General features: G+C 42.9%; 1 protein-coding gene across 1 annotated transcript in view; it reads right to left on the bottom strand.

Moving 5' to 3' along the window:
• LOC126199464 (uncharacterized) overlaps positions 1-17,940 on the bottom strand; it is a 148,036-nt gene that overhangs the window by 115,126 nt on the left and 14,970 nt on the right. The gene's annotated exons all lie outside the window — the stretch shown is intronic.

Genomic DNA, 17,940 nt, shown 5'->3' with positions numbered 1-17,940 from the left:
CACTGGGCAGTAGCTGTGGTAGTTAAAGAACGACATGGCTGTACGGTCTCCCATTATTCAAAATGCTTCACAGCGGAGTGACAACTGTGCAGACAGACGAATTTACGTACTTACAACGGTAGTCGACAACCTGCAATTACTAGCCTTCACAATGGAACCGTTAGTACAGCAACCATAGTTGAGCCAAAACAGCTAATAAATAAATATCTCTAAAGATGCTCAGATTTTATAGGTCAAACAGAAAGGTCTTCCAGCCATTAACGCCATACGATCATTTTATTTTTCAGAATGATATGATACGCAGGACTCTTCAAACATACATATTACTTATGTTTGTTTCACAAATACTAACATCGGGACGACGACGGTTCAATCCCGCGTCCGGCCATCCTGATTTAGCTTTTCCGTGATTTCCCTAAATCGCTCCAGGCAAATGCTGGGATGGTTCCTCTGAAAGGGCACGGCCGACTTCCTTCTCTGTCCTTCCCTAATCCGATGAGACCGATGACCTCGCTGTTTGGTCTCTTCCCCCAAAAAACCAACCAACCAACCAACCACAAATACTAACACCTGTTTCTTGCTGCTATATATTTTATTTCAGGAAATGTACTCGCAATTGCGAATATTAACCACCATCCGCTGTGTACTGGTGTGACGACAATGAAAACTTATACAAGTCCGGGACTCGAACCCAGGTTTCCTGCTCTACGCGAGCCGTCACATTAACCACTTCGGCTATCCGTGCACGAATCGCGGCTAGATCGAACTTCCGTACATAATCGTCTGTGTGCCACAACCGGCACGGTACGTTACTTACATTCCTGTCCAGGAAGGACATATTTATTAAGCGACGAGGGCCCGGTTTAGGCGAATAAGTATATAACTCCTGCAGACGCGACTCTCCTTTACTGTGCAGTTTTGTTTTTACCTTCGATAATTATACATTAGAAAACAGTACCCGTCTTAATTTTTACACAAATAAATTACTGCTTGCAGTTACTTCTTTTTCTGCCGATATGCGTTTCCTCTCATCTGTCATAAGTGAAAGATCGAATTTCGCTTCAGTTTTGAAATACGTACGCATTTTCACGTCACGAACTTTTTTTTTCGTAGTTCCCATATTTCCTAATCTGACCAGTGACCAGATGAGAAGAAACGCAGGTGTCAGCCGGAGACAATAATAACTGTAAGCAGTAATTTATTCATGTAAAAGTTATAACGTGAACGGTTTTCTAAACAGCAACTACCGCTTACAGGAATAACAATTTTTCACTCGAGATTAAATCCACTGATGATGCCTTAACGCCAAAGGCAACACTTCTCTGAAGAAAATAAAATAAATTTCAGCAAGAAGAAGCATTTCAATTTATAAAGCGTTTATTTCTTGTTTATTAGGGATGATGTACACCCCAACATTGTGTTTCGTTTCTGTATGAGCGCGCGCGCGCGCTTGTGTGTGTGTGTGTGTGTGTGATGTGTGTGTGTGTGTGTGTGTGTGTGTGTGTGTGTGTATGCTGTCCGGATCGGAGGGAAAGGGCGGTGTCATCACCCTTCGGATTGGCATGATTCCACACGCCTGTACCGGCACAGAAAAACAAATCATTACATTTTCAGAAAAAACTGGATGATTTATTCAAGAGAGAGAGAGCTTCCCAAATGGGGCAAGTCAATAACCCATTGGTCCATCTCTGGCCATTATGTAAGCAGGTATTCTGCTTGCCATTCATTGACAGAGTTATTGGATGTCCTACTGAAGGACACCCTGTAAAAATCTGTCCAACTGGTGCGTTACATCGTCAAAATCCTGAGATGATTGGAGGGCCCTGCCCGTAATGTACCAAATTCTAGATTAGAGAGAGATAGGGCGACCTTGATAGTCAAGACAAGCTTAGGCAAGCAAGAAGGCGAGCTGTAGAAATTCTCGCCATGTGCATGCAGGATGAAATGTAAGCCCGGGGTAGCTTGCCATGAAGGGCAACAAAACAGGGCGTAGAATATCGCCAACGTACCACTGTGTTGTAAGGGTGCATCGGATGATAACCAAATGGATCCTGCTATGCAAAGAATTGGCACCCCAGATCATCACTCCTGGTTGTGGGTCCGTCCGATGGGTGACGGTTAGGTTGGTTCTTCACTGCTGTCCAGGGCGTTTCCAGACAGGTCTTGGTACGTCATCGGGCCTCAGTTCGAAGTTGGACTCATCACTAAAGACAGTTCTACTCCAATCAGTGAGATTCCAGCCTGAAAACGAAGGTGGAGACACCCCAGATAGTGGTGGGAGACCAGCATGACTATTGCCCAACATACGGCCCGACGAACAACAGTGAATGCCTGGGGTTTCATTTCATAGCAGGACTCTTTTGATTGTCATCCGCGGCAACCCCACAGCACAGTGGTACGCTAACAACATTCATCGCCACTTTTTGTTGCCCTTCATGGCAAGGAATCCTGGGCTTACATGAAAGCAAGACAATGCCCGCCCGAACACGGTGAGAGTTTCTGCGCGCCATTTGGACAGAATCTGGCACGGCATCCCTCAGAAGGAGGTCCAGTAATTCTGTCAGTCGATGCCAAGCAGAATAACTGTTGACTGACGTCGTCAATTTGTGAAGTTCCTGCTCTGGAATATATCATCAAATGTTTCTGATATTGTAAGCATCTTTTTGTCTCTACATGTGCAACACAGTTACCGATTTTCGTTCCATTCTTATTTTTTCCTAGAGTGCATCTGAAAAAAAGTCACGATTCGTTGCTAAGAGATACTGATAAAAATTTCTTTGTTGCATAATCAGTTTTGGTCCACAGATCATCAGGTGTCACACACAGTACATATACCACCAAAAAATATGAGATCCATAATTCACCAGTTATCTCAGGCAATAACATAAATTACTTCGTCAACAGTAGAAATGTAGCAGGCACCGCTCACTTTCAGCATATATTAACTATCATCTTTCACGATTAAGGGGTGAGGAACTCTATATACTGTTGACTGCACAGCTGATTACACAAACAGTAGAGAAACGGGACATTATCGTAATATGCAAACCCACAGGGAATATTAATTAATATATCAATATATCAAGAACCATTGTCAGTCTCTGGGTAAAGCAGGAATGTACAGGAAACAGTGTAGATGTACACAAGTGTACGTAGATGCCACCAAGAGAAAAGTAGAAAAAAATAAGGCAACAATCGGAGAGTGAAATTCGATAAATCAGGTGTAGCGGAACACTCTTAGCAACGAAGAAGTCATCTGCGTTTGAGAAAATACAAGTCCCGGCAGGCATAAGCGGATACAACGAACAGATTGTGTAGCCAAGCGGTGAAGACTGTTAAGCACGCCGATTACTTTAATCGGAAGAAGAAAGGGTCAAGCTCAACAGACTGATTCTGAAGAAATGCAGAAGTCTTCCGCAATTAGATAACAAGGCCGGCCGCTGTGGTTGAGTGATTCTAGGTGCTTAAGTCCGGACCCGCGCTGCTGCTACGGTCGCAGGTTCGAATCCTGCCTCTGGCATGGACGTGTATGATGTCCTTAGGTTAGTTATGTTTAAGTAATTCTAAGTCTAGGGGATTGATGATCTCAGATGTTAAGTCCCATAGTGCTCAGAGCCATTTGAACCATTTGACAAGGACGGTGGCGTAAATAGGTCAACAACAGCTTCCGCATTCAAAAACAATCGTGGCATCATGTCTCCGCACAGCAGTATTCAAAGGAGCAGCGTAACGGTGAGCCAGGGGAAGGCCACTATGTTTTTCGGAGAGACGTCAGAGTTACGAACCCCCATGAAGATATCATCCGCAGACGGGGACGAAACGCTACGTTATCTAACACATACCATAAGGTCAGGGCATAATAGCACTTATAATTAAAATTTTTTTTTATTGCCATGAAAGTTTGCTTTTTAGAATAAGCTACCATACTCGTACATATTAAATATTTCATTTGTTCTGCATGCAGCGTAACATTCTTAAAGACCGTTCTTTGCTTGCGTTTAGTATATTCATGCAACAAAAAATTAAATTATATAACAAAACAATAGCTTAAAAGACATGAAAATATTATCACCACTCTACAAGTGATTTTTTTAATTGTTGGTATTTTTCAGCTGTTTCTATACAAGTATAAATAAACGCAAATACTAGCTACAGTATTAGAAGCAAACTATATTTGCTGCATACTTCTGCAGAAAGTTGGGAAACTAAATATAGTGATCTGTATCAACAAATTACACTGTAGTCCAGATACGTATATGGAGCTCTTAACCACCAATCAAGCTTATTGTGAATGCATCGGGCAAAAATATAACACTAAGACTATGCCCGTGCCTGTAGTATATGAAATGCTAGGATTCCGTCTCGATAACGAATGAATTCCAATACGAAACCTCGCAGGAGAAAAATTTTTAATTCGACCGCTTCAATAGCAAAGATTCTCTACTAGTAAATGGTTAGTTTTAGCCATCATTAACGAAAACTTCTCCAGAATTTCGTCTCTCTCCTACAGTTTTGCTCCTTCTTTGTAAAACAGTCGTTTTCTGACCTCATATTGCGTACCTTTTCTATTGCAGTTTCTGAAGAATCGAAGTGACCTGTTTAAAGCTACTTACGATGACATTAAGAATTTCACCTCGCTGTCATAGCAGGAACTGCTGAATCTATCGTTGTCTCTGTTAACAAACGACAACAGCACCAAACTGGTTTTTACCATCGTCACGAAAGACGTTTGTCGACACGATTTGCTTACAATTTTTGGTAATGCTCTACCCAAAGATCATTGTTTAGTGAATACAGTAAAGCATTGTGTGTTCTATTTACTGTGTCTACTCCAAATAGCTTTTCATCTAGAAAGAAAATAAAAACTGTACAATAAAATGCTTGAAAACAAGGGGAATATTACCATACACCATTGCCTTTCTTGTATCTTTCTCATTACGAAGATACACTAAGTGATCAAAAGTACCCGGACACTTGGCTGAAAATGACTTACAGGTTTGTGGCACCCTCGATCGGTATAACGCTTGAATTCAATATGGTATTGGCCCATCCTTGGCCTTGATGACAGCTTCCACTCTCGCAGACATACGTTCAATCAGGTGCTGGAAGGTTTCTTGGGGGATGGCAGCCCATTCTTTACGGAGTGCTGCACTGAGGAGAGGTATCGATGTCGGTCGGTGAGGCCTGGCACGAAATCACCGTTCCAAAATATCCCAAAGGTGTTCTATAGGATTCAGGTCAGGACACTGTGCAGTCCAGTCCATTACAGGGATGTTATTGTCGTGTAACCACTCCGCCATACGCCGTGCACTATGAAAAGGTGCTCGATCGTGTTGAAAGATGCAGCCGCAATCCCCGAATTTCTCTTCAACAGTGGAAAGCAAGAAGATGCTCAAAACATGACTGTAGCCCTGTGCTGTGATAGTGCCACGCAAAACAATAAGGGGTGTAAGCCCCCTCCATGAAAAACATGACCACACCTTAACACCATCAACTCCGAATTTTACTGTTGGCACTACACACGCTGGCAGATGGCGTTCACGGGGCATCTGCCATACCCACAGTCTGTTATCGGATCGCCACGCTGTGTACCGTCATTCGTCAGTCCACACAACATTTCTCCCCTGTTCAATCGTCCAATGTTTACGCTCTTTAAACCAAGCGAGGCGTCGTTTGGCATTTACCGGCGTGATGTGTGACTTATGAACAATCGCTCGACCATGAAATCCTAATTTTCTCACCTCTCGCCTAAGTGTCATAGTACTTGCAGTGGATCCTGATGTAATTTGTAATTCCTGTGTGATGGTCTTTATGGATGTCTGCCTATTACCCATTACGACCCTCTTCAACTGTCGGCGGTCTCTGTCAGTGCACTATCACATCGGAAATGGTGGACCTAGGGATGTTTAGGAGTGTGGAAATCTGGCGTACAGACGTATGACACAAGTGACACCCTATCACCTGACCACGTTCGAAGTCCGTGAGTTCCGCGGAGCGCCCCATTCAGCTCTCTCACGATGTCTAATGAGTACTGAGGTCGCTGATATGGAGTACCTGCAATAGGTGCTAGCACAGTGCTCCTAATACGAGAAAAGTATGTTTTTGGGGTGTCCGAACTCTTTCAATCACATAGTGTATGAATAGCAGCACTTCCTTTTTTAAAATAGCACTCTATATTTCTTATTCTGGAATCTATTTTCTCTCTTCAAGGTCATTACAAATACTTGTCAGGTATTCACGTAAACACATCATTTATAAGAAAGAGAAACGATGAACTTTACTACCATTTTATAATTTTGTAACCAAGTGTCTGTACAAAAAGAGGTAAAACATAGAATGTGGTCAAAGTAGTGAACTTGGAGAGTGATATATTTGCTTAATACGAAGATTAAAATTCTGCGGGGTGTTGTACGGCGTTATTGAATAAAATATAAAATACTTTAAAACATAAAAGCTTTAAATCAGGCGTTTCGGACATATTACAACTTCCTCCGTAAGGGCAATTGGTACTGCTGTTCGTATCTTCGTAAAGAAGTAACGAAGAATGTTAAAAGGAAGGTAATCACGCTGGTTAATGTGCGCCAGATAGTTGAAAAGCATTTGCTTGACACTGCAACACCGTGGTTATTTTGTTCCACTTCCAGGAAATGTCTACTCACCCTGCGGCGATCTTCAGCAGCTCAAACATACGCCTGCTCGATAACGAACAACGTATTTCGACTGGAAAAGTTGTAATGTAATCGTGCTACCCATGTTTAGAGGGTGCGACAAATGCTTTATAAAACTTCCTGGCAGATTAAAACTGTGTGCCTGACCAAGACTCGAACTCGGGACCTTTGCCTTTCGCGGGCAAGTGCTCTACCAACTGAGCTACCGAAGCACGACTCACGCCCGGTACTCACAGCTTTACTTCTGCCAGTACCTCGTCTCCTACCTTCCAAACTTTACAGAAGCTCTCCTGCGAACCTTGCAGAACTAGCACTCCTGAAAGAAAGGATATTGCGGAGACATGGCTTAGCCACAGCCTGGGGGATGTTTCCAGAAAGAGATTTTCACTCTGCAGCGGAGTGTACGCTGATATGAAACTTCCTGGCAGATTAAAACTGTGTGCCCGACCGAGACTCGAACTCGGGACCTTTGCCTTTCGCGGGCAAGTGCTGTACCAACTGAGCTACCGAAGCACGACTCACGCCCGGTACTCACAGCTTTACTTCTGTCAGTACCTCGTCTCCTACCTTCCAAACTTTACAGAAGCTCTCCTGCGAACCTTGCAGAACTAGCACTCCTGAAAGAAAGGATATTGCGGAGACATGGCTTAGCCACAGCCTGGGGGATGTTTCTGGAAATGTTTTTCAGGATTTCTATGGGCTATTAATAGGTAGATAATTTTTTTTGATAGAAACACACCGCCAAGTCTTTGCTCCAGTCTGGTTCAAATGGTTCAAATGGCTCTGAGCACTATGGGACTCAACTGCTGAGGTCATTAGTCCCCTAGAACTTAGAACTAGTTAAACCTAACTAACCTAAGGACATCACAAACACCCATGCCCGAGGCAGGATTCGAACCAGCGACCGTAGCGGTCTTGCGGTTCCAGACTGCAGCGCCTTTAACCGCACGGCCACTTCGGCCGGCTCCAGTCTGAAGTTACAATTTAGACACTCACACGCAATCACAGTCACTCATGATAGCCATCTTATGGTATTTAGCGAAGCCTTTTATCGGAAATACGTGGGTTATTCTGAAAGTAAGGAAAGATCGGTCGCGAAATGGAAACCACACTGAAAATGGAATTAAGTTTTGCACAGGTGTGTTGGGCAGTGTCCCTAGTATGCCTGTCGATCGATTTACGTCTTTCTTTTTAGTTCTGAGCACACAGGGAGCACATACAGATACCTAGAACAACAGTGTCTCCCGCCAAGTACGAGGGTCTGGTGAGAAATTTCGCCTGAAGCTATGCAGCCAACATTACATAAGTATCGCGCATTTTCTTCTTCAAGACAATGCTTAGCCACATTCTGCAGGGGCTACGAAATGCTCCTGCATCTTTTTCAACTGTAAATTTTTTATTACCTACAATACAGCCCGTAATTGTCTACCTCTGAGTTTCATCTCTGTTCACATGAACCGATGCCTATGAAGACAGACAGCGAGGTGTAGGTCAGCGAAGAAAACTGGCAGAAAGCTATGGCTGGTCAAATAGTTCAAATGGCTCTGAGCACTATGGGACTTAATATCGGAAGCCATCAGTCCCCTAGAACTTAGAACTACTTAAACCTAACTAACCTAAGGACATCACACACAACCATGCCCGAGGCAGGATTCGAACCTGCGACCGTAGCGGTCACGCGGTTCCAGATTGAAGCGCCTAGAACCGCTCGGTCACAACGGCCGGTTAAAGCACTGGCGGCTGCCTTCTATAACGAGGGTATTGGAAAGTTGGTACAACGCTACGACAAACGTCTAAGTCGGTTCGGCGACTATGGAGATAAGTAGCTGGAAGTTGTAGCTAACTGTTGCAAATAAAACAGTTTTGATTTTCACTGTGGTTTCCATTTCACGACCTATTGTTCCTTACTTTCCGAAAAGCTCTAGTATTACCAAAACGGATTGTCTGTGTCAGAATGCCCACGCTAATGTTTCCACATCGATCTCTTTCAAGGATCACTTCTCGGTCCCGGATTGCACAGGACTCCACGTGGATTTTAGTTGATTATAATTTACACATAAAAACCGGAATTTCGCATGTTCGTTCTTCCCAGTCGTTCGCGATTACTTTGCGACACTCTACGGCCGAGTTTAACCCATTGTTTCGCAAAATATCTGTTCAGATTCCCTTATACTCACGTCCGAAAATGATCATGGCTGAGTTCCTAACTGAGACTTTAGAAAGCAATACCCTTAGTCCACGAAGTATGCGCGAACGTACTGTCCTCTGATTATAGGATACACATAATAGCTAATCCGATGTTAGTATCAAACAACACAATCTCACGTCTTTTACATCTGACCAATCAAAGTAGTTGCTTTTGTATTACAGTTTATTAAATGAAAAAAATTAGAAAATCAACAATTATCAAAATAACTCCTTCCTGAAATGACAGAATTATTGCAAATTTTTTCTTGTTTCCCCAGTCCCATAAACTTGCTAGTTGCACTTTACAAATTTCCCCAAGAGTATGATTCACTCTCCCTATAAAATGGTTCAAATGGCTCTGAGCACTATGGGACTTAACATCTGAGGGGGGACTGATGACCACAGATGTTAAGTCCCATAGTGCTCAGAGCCAACATCTGACGTCATCAGTTCCCTCGAACTTAGAACTACTTAAACCTAACTAACCTAATGACATCACACACATCCATGCCCGAGGCAGGATTCGAACCTGCGACCGTAGCGATCGCGCTGTTCCAGACTGTAGCGCCTATAACCGCTCGGCCACACAGGCCGGCCACTCTCCCTATACAACCGCAGTTCTCACGCTAACGTATTCTCAGGTAATACATACAATAGTATTCATTCATTAGCCGGCCGCGGTGGCCGTGCGGTTCTGGGTGCTCCAGTCTGGAACCGCGTGATCGCTACGGTCGCAGGTTCGAATCCTGCCTCGGGCATGGATGTGTGTGTTGTCCTTAGGTTAGTTAGGTTTAAGTAGTTCTAAGTTCTAGGGGACTGATGACCTCAGATGTTAAGTCCCATAGTGCTCAGAGCCATTTTTTCGTGCGGTTCTAGGCGCTCCAGTCCGGAGCCGCGCTGCTGCTACGGTCACAGGTTCGAATCCTGCCTCGGGCATGGGTGTGTGTGATGCCCTTAGGTTAGTTAGGTTTAAGTAGTTCTAAGTTCTAGGGGACTGATGGCCACAGCAGTTGAGTCCCATAGTGGTCAGAGCCATTTGAACCATTTTTTATTCATTCATTAAATACTTCACATTCGCCCTATCATTCACACTAATAATGAAACCTATTAAATCAACAATAATTATTTAAAGTCGTTACTGTGACAGGAGACAATGTTTCGCTTTCGACGCACTTATCTCGACTTTTTATCCGTATAATTTCATTGTCTGTAAGATGGCTCAAAATGGCTCTGAGCAATATGCGACTTAACTTCTGAGGTCATCAGTCGCCTAGAACTTGGAACTAATTAAACCTAACTAACCTAAGGACATCACACACATCCATGCCCGAGGCAGGATTCGAACCTGCGACCATAGCGAACTACTATAAGAATTACCTCCATTACCTACGTAGTTAATTAAATTGCTTAATAAGCTATTTTTATTGCTTCTGGACAAAAAGGTGTTTGAGGTCGTCAAGATAGATGCCAAACCCTGTAGACTGTAGTGGACAATTTATCATCAGCAGCGTGCTGGACCTAAAATGTCCTCAGCTGGCAAAGTGACCGAATTTCCCCTATACAGAGCCTCACCCGTCTGCTGGAACGGTATACATGCTCAGTGTCCGCTAATTAGTATCGGATGTAGTTTTCGTGACAGTGGCAGGTTTGTATTCCTGCGGCGCCTCCTGATTGACATTGTTTCTCCGAGTCCCCCGTGGAGAACGACCGCTCGCCAGGTCCTTGTGGGACCCCCTCGCTTCTCTTTTATTCGGTGCGGCTGTCCCCCATCCCGCTCCCGGCCCTCCCGACTGCCCCCCATCCTCTCAGAATCGGGGAGAGCACTCTCCGCAGATCCAGACAGCTTTGTTTCCAGCCAATTGGAGGCGCACGCAGCGTGAACCACGGCCCCTGCGCTCTCCTGTCCCGATGTGCATTTCTGCCGCTCCGCCGAGCGCACGGAACTCCTCACAATTGCGTCGCGTCCGTAGATGCGCGACGCTCCCGCGCCCTTTGCACGATAAGCAGACGTCTGTCCGACTGACGATAACACGAATTCCTGTTGCAATTTCTGTCCGCATTCGGCTTCCTCCACTGTTTCAGGTGAGAGAATCGACATTTCAGAACACAATCACTTCGGGAAATAGCATCTCGATGTTCCTCTCGCGTAATAATTCGTCCGTTAGTTCACAGACCACATATCGCTGGAAGACGAGTTTCAACACTTAGTTTTCAGAGGGAAAGGGTATTCTCCACAGCACATTTGTAAGGCGCGATGATTGAAACTTAAGTGTAGGCGATCCAACGATGAAGAGGATGCATGGTTACGGCTGGCCATTGTAATATTAGTAATTTTCGCCTCACAAACATTAATATACGCTCAATAGTAAACGCCTGATGGCCTAAAGTTATCGAACAATTGTAAAGTCAAAGAAGTGAACCATCGCATAGCAACGACAGAACCTATTATTGTTTATCTTTGCCGTTACTGCGCGGTGCCTCGAAATCTCTATGTACATCTATCGATTAATGATATAAAAAGAATTCTGTTGTTTCAAGACAAATGAGGCATTGGGCGCCTCACCTGTTACTTTTTGTGCCGGCAGCTATGGCCAAGCGGTTCTAGCGCTTCTGTCCCGAACCGCGCTGCTGCTACGGTCGCAGGTTCGAATCCTGCCTCGGGCAGGGGTGTGTGGGTTTGTCCTTAGGATAATTTAGATTAAGTAGTGTGTAAGATTAGGGACTGATGACCTTAACAGTTAGGTCCCATAAGATTTCACACACATTTGAACATTTTTTTTACTGTTTGTGTTCCATGAAAGGCGGACGCGGACTTGCTGCGTTCCGCATCGGTATTTTATATTTTATGTGAAAATATTCAGTAAATTTGCTAATTGTTATTTTTCAAATCAGAAAACGTGTAGTTTCTTGTAACTGATACGAACAGACACTATCAACAGGACATTTTGACTGTTATGTATAAAGCATTTAACTACAATGGTCATCTATTGTAATTTAATATCAAAAGGTACGTAGCATTAACAAAAGTGTGTTAAAGATAAGTGTGCTTAGTTTAGTAAATTAACCTTGATGATTTCCATCTCCTCATTTACGTGAATGTTAATTATTTTGTGTTAGTTCATCACCCGAAATTACGATCACGCTGATGGGCCGAACGCAGCATGAGGCAGAAGGAACATTATCGTTTTTCCTATTTCTGAATCAGCTCTTTTTTTTAATTGTGTAGTGTTGCATTTATTTTAAAGTCTATAAATCTTCTGGTCCCTTAGTGTTGTTCCGTGTATGACTACATAGCGACTATAAAAATGCACAGAACGATCTCAAATAAATCAACCTGCTGCTCTTGTTCAAAATAATCCAACCAGTTATTTAATGCTCAACGTATGTTATTATAATAGTGTAATCAATCCCTGATTCTGTTTCCAAGTGGCCCACCAAAATATTCACTTTTCTCGACGTTTTTCAAAAAATATAAAATAACAATTCTTTTTCTTTTCGCCCCCCAAGAGAAACGCTACACCATAAACTTTTAGAACTAAGGAATACCAACAGCCGTACTTTTTGTAGAACGTATCAATCATCTGACCAATTTCGATACCACGTTAGTGTCATCTTCAGGCCCCTGTGCCAAAAGAATGATGATATCCAACCCTCAGTGCATATGTAAATCAAGAAATGGCCACTGCATTCAGATTAACACAAAATGTTTATAATAAAAAATCACTTTCTAAATTCAGTAAACTTATGCATAACAACACTGAATCAATTCTGAACGTCTTTATGGAGAAGAAACTTCAGTTTTAAATAGAAAGACGGATATTGAAGAAATTCGAAAGAAAGAAAGAAAGATTATTAGGAAAATAGTAGGCTCCAAAATCACTGATGGAGAAACTTACAGGCTCAGAAGTGATAAGGAAATAGAAGAATATATAGAAATACATAGTGACATGAGAAAACAAGGACTTAAATTTTTATGGGTACATTAAAAGACAAAACAAACAGTAGAATTCTACGAAAGCAGAAGTAACGTCATAACTGAGCCAAATAAATGGGTCGCTGCGATTAAGGAGGATCTTAAAGTAACCGGTATGATTCAGGCAGACGTTACAGATAGAAACACTATCAGACAAAATATATTTGATTGGAAAAGTCGATCAGAGCGAAATTAGAAAACGGACTGGAACATCGCGGTCTGATGAAAAGAAAGAGACTTCATTACGTAAGGAAGAAACGAATTTGGACACAAAGTAACGCCAACCAACAAAAGTGACATTGACTGATTGTATGTCGCATAGTCCCATTGCGCCCATAAGTGTATAATAATAATATTTCATAAAAAGTAAAGCTGTTTGTACACATTATTTCTACAAGTAAAACCTAAGGCAGACATAAAGAAAGAAGAAAAAAGACAGAGAATGATTTAAATCCACGCTTTTCTTGCCATGTATGGGAAACCTGTCGTTAAAAATTGGTCCAGTCCAGACTGAAAACGAAGCCAAAGTGATCTTTTGCCCTCCACTGAAGACAGAAGTACTTTATCGTTTTGTCAAAGATGACTTGAGGCTCTGCTCGGCTTACGTTAACAAGATTCCCTGCGGGTATGGCTTTTGATATATCGGGCAGACATACAATCTGAGAGGGATGCATGAAGCACCGTAGTGTAATGTTCCTACCCAGTCTTTCAACAAAGGTAATAAGTCTTTAGGAAAAGAAATAAGTTGTGAGCAGACTTCTGTGACGTATTCCATGACCAGCCGCAGGCAGGCAGCCGCACTGTGGCGACAAGTGCATCAGAATAACTTACACGCAAGGGGATTGTAAGACGAGGCTATGAGCACTCAGTGGAAAACTTATTATACACTTTCTAAAAAAATGTTTTTTGTTTGTGTGTATAAATCCATAGTATCGATTAATGGTCAGAGATGTTATGTTAATGCTTATTTGATAATAGAAGGCACCGCCATCTATTTTTCAAAGAGCGGCTAAGAGAAAACTGGATCTTTGCATTTGTCTTTCTTCCTCACGGCGTCAGAATATGATGATCGTGGGCTGTTTCTATAAATTATTTCTAATGTAAGTAACCATATTGACTTACCAACGTTTATTAATACGCTAGATCGCATTTCTATTTCAATACGAATTGTGTTACTAGTTTTTTTTTTTTTTTTCGGCTTCTCTCGCGGGAAGACGCGACACTTCGATTTGTCACCGATCTGCTATTGACGTGATTTTGCTATTAACTGACAATGTTCGGTTTTGCTTATCGTATGACCTGAGCACGTAAACATTCATTCGGAGAAGAAGTCTACCGTTTTTAAATTAGTCGTACAGCATAAAGCGGTTGTCAAATCACGATAAGCAATTTACATTTTCTAAAAGTCCATCGGTCCACATCCTCCGTTACGCCACACCCAGAAGCAATCCGGGACACTTAAGAACTTCATTTTGGTTGAATTTTATTTGAAATGTTAGAGTGAGCAGAGGTGGAATCCAACTCACAAACTGCACCAGAGGCGTATGAATAAGTCTGAATTTCGAGAAAGTGCGCAATTCTCATCGCCGGAGTTCAGCAGCACCATCACCATGCCAAGAAACCGCCGGGTAGCCAGACGACTGTGCATCGTTAGCAGCAATGAGTTCTTCACAGGACTAGTGTCACAACACCGCCGCCTTGCCACCCATTCCTGCTGCTACCAACACTGAATTCCTAGTGGGACTTGGGGAATAAGCGACAATTGTCGTCCGACTCCTGACAGAGAGCGGCGAATGGAATCTCGCGCAAGGCCGTATCTACGTGTCGCCGCAATGACGCGTAAGCAATCGAGGGTCCGCCAGGGCTCCACGCCGCCGAGGGAAGTACAACACCATGGACGTCAATGATCACGGACTCCAGAAGCTGCTGGCCTGTTAGCATCGCAGGGCGTCAGCTGAGCATCTATGGCGGAATCTGCAACCATTACGACAGTGCCGGCCATGGACAACAAAGGGAAGCATGTTTCTCTTGTTGAGCCACGACATGTCATGTACTGGAGGTAAATAAAGTCATTATTTACTTTCAACAGTGTTTTCACTGTGCCTTCCAGCCCGTCACCATCGCCAATGATCGCTCCAAGTGCAAATGAACGCTTCAGAGTAGTGTCAGAGGTGCTTTCAGTTGTCACAACACACACTATGTGGCCCCTAGATTGTCAATAACATTGTGCAATATTTCTCATCGCAAAATATTATTGAATGTCTTTAGACGAGAGTGAACTTTTTGCAATATACTGTTTTTTATATTAACGGATTTACTGAAATTAGAGTTTTATTGAGCAAACTGCTTAGATTGTACGTCTCCGGTTAATATTCTGTTTCTTTGTGAGTTAAGTATTCTATTTACTTTGCGCCGTTTATTGTGTTGTGGAGTATAAATGGCTTCGAAATCAATGGAACACATGTTCACTTGAGAATTTTGGGTGTATAAGTGGTTTGTTTGTCTTTGAAACGAGTATAGTAATAACGAACAATGTCCGCAGCTCGTGGTCTTGCGGTAGCGTTCTCGCTTCCCGCGTACGGGCTCCCGGGGTCGACTCCCGGCGGGGTCAGGGATTTTATATGCGTCTTGATGACTGGGTATTGTGTGTTCTTCATCATCATTTCATCATCACTGACGCGCAAGTCGCCGAAGTGGTATCAACTAAAACGGACTTGCAAAATGGCGGCCGAACTTCCCCGCATGGGGTCTCCCAGCCAACAATGCCATACGATCATTTCATTTATCACAAACAATACAGTTAGTTATGATCGAAATATAGGGTTATGTACTCAGTTGCAGCTATGCTTCAGTTAATAAGGAAATTAAATTCATGGTTGACCACTTATGTGAAAAAACTGGAAATTACTGTGTTAACGTCTGAAGGCCCCGATGTAGTTTTCTCAGGCTTCCTGTCGACTACGACCAAATGGCAGGGACGGTTGTGAGGGGGGGGGGGGGGGTAGGACGTCAATGTTCACTTAATTTATGAAGGACATTATATTGTGATGAAGGACATTGTATTGTGATGAATGCAGTTACTTCATAAACACAGACACTGTCGTTGTTAGTAATATAATCACGCCTGGCGGGGCTAAAATGAAGATACAAAGTAACATTTGTCTCTCTATATTTAGTTTCAAGAATGCGCGAGCATTTGGATTGTCACATTGTTGGACTGGCACTGGGAGCGTACTCGGACTGCCAAAGTGGCTAACGCGACCACTCATAGCAAGCGGGAAACCCCGATCCGCCACCCGTCACCAGTGGCTGACGCTAATACATATTCACCATATGTGAATTCATTTAATGAATACAGATTCCATTCTGTAAAGGTTAATTCGTCGTCTTATGTCAGGTAATACTCGTTTTAAGAAATGTTTATGAAATATCCGAATTTTGTTTTGAATAAGTTGTATGTCGAATGTCCTCATACAGCAAGATCGTAAAAAAACCATATGAAGGGTAGATTTTTGCTAAATCTGCAGTTACCAAAGAAACAGTACTTCAAAGACGAAACAGGAAATAAATTTGTAGATGGCACGACTAATCAAGAGGGCGAATTTAAGGTCCCGTAAGCAGCTTCCGTACTCACAGTATATCTTAAAACGATTTTGGAGAAACTTAAATATGCAAAAGAAGTTAAAGAAGAAACAATGGTTAATGTACCAGATTCACCCTCAGCACCGACACTGTCAAATACGCTACAATGCCAACAACACCAAAAATTATCTTGTATATCACACTATACAAGCAGTTCATGATCTTCTACGCCTAAAAGACTGCCATTATCTTCTGGACTCTAGCCAAGGAATCTGTGTACACTAGTTTAGCGAAATTCGATAAAGTGGCACCTGCACATCGTTCACATGCCATACGAACACCCGATAGAACCAAACCCTGCAGTGGTCTTCGGAAATTAAAGGTAGACACTACACCACAGTGGTACCAAATCTCCGATCACGTCCTTGGTACCAAAACTACAGATAAAGCAGAAATTTTATAGTGACAATCATACGTCTTCGATACAATCACGGGAGATAACGACAGCATTTCTGCCTTCCCCATACGGTGCCATCTTTCTCGTTCGAATGTGGCAGTGAGGTACCTGTTAACAACTTTCTCTTCAACTGCAAAAGAAAATAGTAAGAATCCACGATACTATCGCAGCATGTCATGTTCTCTGGCAGTGCATTACTAACAAACAAGCAAACCGTTTCAGCGACAGAAGATGCTGTACGATTTTATAGCAGAAAGGAAAATAAGATCGTAAGCGATTTTTTATAGTAAGTTAAAGCTGAGCGTTATCAACAGTCTTTTTATATTAATAAATGTATTTTACTTCTGTGAGATTACGGACTAAATTTAATGTTACATTAAAGTAACTGTTAAATTTTTCTTATAATAGTACTTGCATCGCACGTTTCCTTTTAAAGATTTCAGGCTGCCACATATTTAAATGCTAAAGCATCAACCTGAGGCTGGCTGTGTGGCTCATGTTCAAAAGCCATTAATAAGTTTAAGAAAAACTTAATATGATCATTGTGGTTGTGTTAGGATACTGGATACTGATTTCTGTTTAGTAGTCCTTTGAATCTACCTTAACTGTAGTTAAATATAGACCCAGTTGGAGCACGTGAGTACTGAATGAGCAGAAGTCTGAAATCGTTGATTGAAGACGAAAGTTATGAAATTGGCTGTCAGGCGTAATACTGTTAAGAGTCTTTATGTGTGCTGAAAACCAAGTAATCCAATGTTCGCGTCGTAATGGGTACTAATGCAACCTACCTTATATTTTTACGCGCAGTTAAAATGGAAAGCGCTTGTTCCCGACGGGTTCGAATGTCGAAATTAGGTTGTGCCGTGCCGCGTCGTCCGTCCAGCGATGATGGAAAGGAGAGAGGGGGGGGGGGGAGGGAAGGGGGCAGGAGAGGGGGAGAGAACTGAGGGAGCCTCTGCGAGCAGAATCGACGCCGTCAGCGGGCGAAGCTCCGCTGAAAGCCGAGTTAATGATTCAATTAGGCGGACAGAACGCGGGGATTTTCTGGTCGGCTTGAGCTCACGGCCGCCCCC

The sequence above is a fragment of the Schistocerca nitens genome, chromosome 8, assembly GCF_023898315.1.
Source record: "Schistocerca nitens isolate TAMUIC-IGC-003100 chromosome 8, iqSchNite1.1, whole genome shotgun sequence".
Lineage (NCBI taxonomy): Eukaryota > Metazoa > Arthropoda > Insecta > Orthoptera > Acrididae > Schistocerca > Schistocerca nitens.
Note: the sequence above shows the minus strand (reverse complement) of the source record. Positions and strands in the feature narration are given on the sequence as shown.